Source organism: Pithys albifrons, chromosome 2, assembly GCF_047495875.1.
Source record: "Pithys albifrons albifrons isolate INPA30051 chromosome 2, PitAlb_v1, whole genome shotgun sequence".
Lineage (NCBI taxonomy): Eukaryota > Metazoa > Chordata > Aves > Passeriformes > Thamnophilidae > Pithys > Pithys albifrons.
The window spans coordinates 8884690-8892090 of record NC_092459.1 but is presented as its reverse complement, the minus strand read 5'-3'; positions in this window follow the sequence as shown (position 1 = coordinate 8892090).

Sequence of the window (7401 nt, the reverse complement as noted above, 5' to 3'; positions counted from 1 at the left end):
CCTGCACTTTGGCCACAACAACCCCCTGCAGCGCTACAGGTTGGGCACAGAGTGGCTGGAGAGCAGCCAGGCAGAAAGGGACCTTGGAGTACTAATTGACAGGAAGCTCAACATGAGCCAACAGTGTGCCAGGTGGCCAAGAAGGCCAATGGGATCCTGTCCTGTAACAGAAATAGCGTGGCCAGCAGGACCAGGGCAGTGATCCTTCCCCTGTACTCTGTGTTGGTGAGGCCACACCTTGAGTGTTGTGTTCAGTTCTGGGCCCCTCAGTTCAGAAAGGATATTGAGGTGCTGGAGCGAGGCCAGAGAAGAGCAACAAGGCTGGTGAAGGGACTGGAGCTCAAGCCCTGTGGGCAGAGGCTGAGGGAGCTGGGGTTGTTTAGCCTGGAGAAGAGGAGGCTCAGAGGTGACCTCAGCACTGTCTAGAACTACCTGAAGGGAAGTTCTAGCCAGGTGGGCGCTGGTCTCTTCTCCCAGGCACTCAGCAATAGGACAAGGGGGCACGGGCTTAAGCTCTGCCAGGGCAAATTTAAGTTGGATATCAGAAAAAAATTCTTTCCAGAGAGAGTAATCAGGTATTGGAATGGCTGCCCAGAGAGGTGGTGGATTCACCATCCCTGGAGATTTTTAAATGCAGATTGGACGTGGTGCTGAGTGCCATGATCTAGTAAATGGACTAGAGTTGGACCAAGGGTTGGACTTGATGATGATCTTGGAGGTCTTTTCCAACCCAATCGATTCTATGATTCTATGACTAATAAAATCCTACCACAATGGGACTTCCCCCCCACAATGCTTTGACATGAATTAACTGTACCAAAATACAAAAGGAATGTTTTCTGTTGTAAAAATTTGCTCTGACACTTCACTGTGATCTGACAGTTTGCCTTCTATGACACAGTTTATAGCTTTTACATGAAGTACTTGGGCTAATTAGGAAATTTTCCCATCAACATTTAGTAAAAATGATTATTCATTGATTTTACTGGTAGTTTCCTTTGATAATTGTTGCACTAAAAAAGGTAAGACATTTTTCCAACAGAGTGATGAAATAATTGAAGCCATTTAAATTATTTCCCCCCTCCGCCCACCAATTATTTATAGATAAATAAAAAGGGAACCATGAGTAAACATGAATTCACATTTATACCATATGAAGGCTAAAGCTAAATCCCATCTGGAATAGCCATTCTCCTTTGGCTACAAGATTTCCAGAGGTTTTGTAAACTGTAATGGATCATACATTGCATGGCATTGCTTGTAGCTCATATATGTTGCATATACATTGCAGTACTCCCATTTCTTCTGTCAGTTACAGCATATCCCAGAGTGAAAGGCTGGCTGACAGTGGGTTAACATATTCTATGCCAAAATGTGCAGATGGGCTTTGAGATCCAACCGTCTGAAGTCCTATGGCTCTTGTATGGCAGCACATTGATGCAATGAGAAAGTGCAGAATGGTGTTCAGGTTGGCTCAGGAAGCAGATGCAAACTACTTCTAATGCTTCCTGGCCTTCCTCTGGGTGACTGTGCTTTGGTGCATGTGCAAATTGGCTCAGTAAAATAGCTAAAACTAGAAGAGGAAAAAATCCAGACTTCCATTGTTTGTACAACTAAGCTAATTTTTGTTAAAGGATAGCTGCGACTTCATTATACTGGTTATGAATTACACATATGAGCTTTATCCCAGCAGTTAGTGAGAACCAATGTAGTCAATGATTATTTACACCTCTTGCTGCTCTTATTTTGTGTTTACCCAGGAGTTGCTTTTTCTTTAGTTTTATTTTTCTGGAGGCAATAGTGAATGCAGTATAAACACCTTCTATTTAACTATTTCAATGTGCTATGGGGTTTTTAATTGCCCAATATCATCTTTATAATAACAAACACATACACATTAAAGTAGTGAGGACAAATCTGTGACAGAATACATTCATTTATTCTGTCAGCTTTCTCCTTGTCTTTCACTGTCACACTGTAGTGTGGGTTAGTGGGAAAAAGTACCTTACCTGGGTCCTTCAAGTGAATCAAAAACATTCTCCTTGCTTGGAAGACTTGTCATAAAACTACAGCCAATATTTTTTCAATTTTTTCTTTGTGAACACAGAGAAACCATATTTTCCAATGATTTTGTGCTATAGCCCTTTGTTCCCATGTTGTGCTCGAAAATGCTTTGGCATAAAAAGACATGTTTATTCAAGCGAGACCAACTTTCAGAGAGTCCTTAACCAGCCCATAGTAAAACCAAGCGTCCACATTGCTATTTCAAGGTGTCTCTTCAGCTATGGTAGAAATAAATCTTTTAAATAAGCAAAATGACACAAAGTACACCTTCCCTGTAGCAAGGTATCTTAAACATTAAGGATGTTTCCACTTTAGCTCATGACCTCATGGTTCCCTAATGCAATTGGAAAGAGCTGCTGTGGATGAAAATTTGACAGAAATGTCTTCACTTCTGTGTAAAACATGGGACAAAAATCTCAAGTGGCACAGACTTGCAAAGTCTAGCACTTTTACAAAATGGCATCAAATAGACTAAGCTTAGAATCAGAGTCCTTTTTTTCTCTTGTTTTGTGCATAACACACTTTTCTTAGAAAACTCATAGCACCCTATTTAACAGTGGGATTGTAGCTAAGACTAACGTTCTCTGCCATCTAAAAAGGGATAAAAACCATCAGCACTGACTGCTTGGTAGCTGTGCTTTTAATCTGGATTTTTTTTCAGTTTAGCTATACTTTAAAATACCTTGAAAAGTTTAGCCCATATAAGTGATAGTTTATCTTCAACATTTCAGTTTCAGAGCAAAAGCCAAGTTTGAACTCAAAAATGAAACAAAATCTCACACATTACAAAAAACCCAACAAAACAAAACAGAACAAAAGCCCAAACCAAGCAATGTTTCTCTTCCATCATGGAAATAAAAAGTGAATTAAGAGTCTCTGACAACTTGTATATCTAGTTTTGAGCTGATGCAGTCTTAAATGGCTGAGTTATTGACCTCTGAAAAATGGACTTTGTAATGGAAATACTGACAGGCTATAAACTACGGGTGTGCTGCTGGGAAGGGGGGTGGGGAAGGAGAATACTGCAATTCCTAGTATATAAATATTGTTTTACTATTACCTTCACAGATTAAACACAGCAAGTCAAATACAAGTTTGTAGCTTTAGGATTTTGAAATTACAATCAAGCTGTTGGAAATCATGAAGTGTCTTTTTAACCTTCCATTCTTCTCTTTCATGTCACACCCTTGTGATTTTCCTTAAATGCTTAAGTGGAATGTGCAAGTCTGACAATTTGTAAGGCAACTAAGGTTCTTAGAAAGTTATATTTGTTCCCACCTGAATGGGATGGCACTGAATACAGGGAAAAGTGGAAAAAGGCAAAAGTGCAGCATCTGGGAAGAAAAAACTTAGTAGGAAGGAATGACCAAAAGAACGGATGGAAAGGAAAGAGCAAGGACAGATCTTGTAGAGAAAAAAATAGAATGATTGAGAAGTTCAGATCAGTGCAGTGATGGAAGTGAGTTGCAGGGATTTGGTCTCATTGACAGAGAATGGAAGATGGAACAGAGTTGGAAGTGACAGAATTGAACAGTTATTTCCCACCATGCCTTAAGCAGAGAGAAAAGCTAAGAACAAACATTTTACTTCCCTCAGATAACATGATGTTAAGCTGGTGCTCTGGGCTTGGGCCTCCCCATCCCTCCTGGGACAGCAGAGTGTCTTGCTGGTACCACAGCTGTGAAGCAACTGCCCAAGCCACACCCATACACCAGCTCTTACCCCTTTTGAGATGATGCAATATGGTATGGAATACAATATTATTGGCTAGAAGAAGTCAGGTGTTAGCTAGCTCAGCCCAGCTCAAATCAGCTGACAATCCTAGGCCTAGCTGAACTTTAAAACCTAAGTTTAGGCCCACCTGGCTAAACCCATAACATTCTGTGAATAAACAAGAACATTAAAATGGATGGACACTTTCTACTGAGAACTGCTACCAAACAGAAAATTTGGCTTCCTAACATTGAGGATAATATTACTTTCCCCTTGAAATCCATAATCCAAATTTACAAAACCAGAAATAAAACTTCAAGACTTTGTGAATGCTAAGATTGGCAAGCCTATGCATACACAACATAACGTGGTTAATTATTGTGAGCTGGACGTGTTTTAAAATTAGTCACGCAAACATGGTGCAGAGAGATGAAAAGTTGTTGGATTGACAAATAAATTTTTTTCAGAATGAAAAGACATTTTGTAAATTTACTGAAGGACCTTGATCCCAGACTTGGGAATAACTGCAAAAACGTCTAAGCTCTAGGTTAAAAAACATGTTATTTGACTTGCAATAGATTTTTTTTTTGTGCCAAGTAAATCTGATTTTAAGTACCATAGTAATTAATTAAGTCCTTTGATTTCCCATGCAGTCAAAGCCTGCAGAATTTCTTAATATATCCACACGCATCTGAACAGTCATATGGAAGTCTTCACAGGTGCTCAGACCGTTAGAAAGTCAGGATACATTACTTACGTTTGGATGACAATGAAAAGAACTCAGGGAATTTGGGTGGATGAAACTAATAGCCTTGCAATAGTTTTGCCTCTTTTGCAAAGTTTCTGCAGAACACTCAAGTCGATATCAATCTGATACAAATGAGTGCACTGTAAATGTCTATACTTTTCCAAAAAGTCTTTCTAATGAGTGGGTTTTTGTTTTCTTTTGTAAAGCCAAAGATTGTATGACATTATGTTGAAGTTGAAATAGTAGTAATAAACCTTGAAAAGCAAGTGATTACATTAGACTTGACAACATAAATGAGTGTCATATCACTTTTCTTCTGATAAATAGAAAATGTCCTGTTTCTTTATGTTCCTCTCTCATAAATATAATACATAGTTGGAAGGTTGGTGAATCCCAAAGAATGATGTAATTTAAAGGGACAAATCTTACATTTTAAAAGAAGAGTAATGACTATTAAAGAATGAATGCTTGTATTATGCCCAAATATTAGAACTTAAAATGAGCTCCTTATCTGTGTTCCATACAGCACCGTCAATGCACTACTGGTGCCAAGTGACAAAATCCAAAGCGTTCGAAATCTGAATTCTTCATTGTGAAATCAGATATTAAACCACACATTTGCTTCATAAATATATATCTATGGTTCTGGATTAGTTCTCATGAAAAGCGACCTAGTGGATCCCCATCTAATCTTTGGATTAGCTCTGTGGAAAGGAGCCTGGGGGTACTGGTTGCCAACAGCTCACTATGAGTGAGAAATGTGCTGGTGCAGCAAGGCAGGCCAACAGGATGCCAGGCTGCAGCAACAGGGACATCACCAGCAGAGATAAAAGAGTCATTATCCCACTCTGCTCAGGGCTGATCAGACCACACTTGAAATACTGTCTTCAGGTTGGTGCCCACTGTACAAAATAGATGTGTATAGGCAGCAGAGGGTCCAGAGAAGGGACACAGAGATGTTCAAAGGACAGGGGAGCCTGACATGAGGAAAGACAGACAACTGGGTTAGTTCAGCCTTTAGAAAAGAAGGCTTAGAGTAGCCTTGGAGGGCTTATCTCCATGTTCTGCAGTTCAAAAGGTGTGGCTACAAAGAAGATGGAGATCTTTTTTACAAGAAGTTGCATGGAAAAGATGAGGGCTAATGGGTACAAATTACTTCTACGGAGATTCCAATTGGTCACAGGAGTAATATTTTTCACAATTAGAAGAATCAGCCACTGGAGTAAATACTCCAGAAAAGCAGAGGGTTTCCCAACACTGAACATTTTGAACATTCAGTTTGGCAGGGTGCTGGGCCATCTTGTGTTGGCCATGGTTTTTCCAAGAAAGGTTGGATCAGATGATCCTTTAGGTCTCTTCCAACTTGATATTCTATGATTCTAGTGTATAATTTAACATGTTTTGACCTTGAAAGCTGTTTCAAGCAAAACTGTCCTCTATCTTACAGCTCTTCCCAGAATCCATAGTGTCCCAACATATAATTAGGCAACTGTAGAAAAGATAGATGTTAAAAAATTGTCAGCATCTGATTATTTTATTACTTTGCAGGACGGATTCTCTCTTTTGAACTCCTTCTATTGTTTGGATATTCATTTCACAACATTCACTTAGCCTTGAAATATCAACAAGGTTTATATTAGGTTAGATAAGAGAGACAAAATATCATTAAAGCATAATTTATTTTGAAAACTTTGATTTAAACTATGCTTATTCTTGCTCAATGGCTTCAATTTTGATAAAATTCTGGCAGAAAACCAGCAAAATAATAAAAGAAAAAATTTATTAAACCTTCAAAAATACTAAATTACATTTCATATCCTGATCACTCAGCCTTTTTTATTACTTTAATATCATTTTAAATTGTGTCAGTGGCCATACAGGATGCAATACTAGCGAGAAGGTGAAGAAACAGTGAAACTGATGGACTGGATGAAAGAAATTAGTGCATTTGTTGCTCAGTAGGAAGGGCACAAACTAAAATAAACACATTAGGATGGTATGAGAGTCAAAATTTTCTAAATGCATTTGAAATAAGAAGAAAATTAAAATAATAAGCACAATTAGGTGACATGAAAACATATTTAGAGTATTTATTGTTAAATAAAAAGAATACATATTTCTGTTCTCTGAAAATACAGCATTTTCAATAAGGACCCTACATTTTTAGTCATGTCTTCCCATAAGAAAGGAAATAATTAATTTAGTATGTTTGCATTGCTTTGGGGTTTTTTATATGACTCTGTGTGATTTTTCTTCATATTTTAAGATGGCAATTTGTGTAATATCCCTTGATTTTAAATGGAGTGTTTTAATATATAAAAATGGACTACATAAAACTCTTTCAACTTTATAATTTAAACGACCAACAAAAAATCAGCAGAATTAAGCTTTTTTTTAAAAAAACAAGTTGCTTATGAAACACAGCAATTTTTAGAAGAAATACATCTTTTGGTGAAATCTATCCGGAATTAAAAATGTATGTATGTGGTCTTTGATTGATTTTAGCAGAAGAAATGGTGCTCTGTGAATGATAGACCACTGAGGGATGATGTGTCCCTCTTAGCTTTGTGGGCCTGTATGAAGAGAAAGGAAAGAGATGGATAACCAGAGACGCTCCATTGTTACCACTTATGGAAGTATTTAAAAGATGTGTAGATGTGGCATTTAGGGACATGGTTTAGTGGTGAACTTGGTAGTGTCAGGTTAATGGTTGAAGTCAATGATCTTAAAGGTCTTTTCCAACTTAAATGATTTTACGACTACAGAGCAATAAGAATAGACCTGAAGAGACACAGTGTTGGTGACTTGAGACACACACTACATCTGTTTCACTGGGCTTCCTTCAGATTAGCTCCTGCCTGTTTCTCTGCACCAAA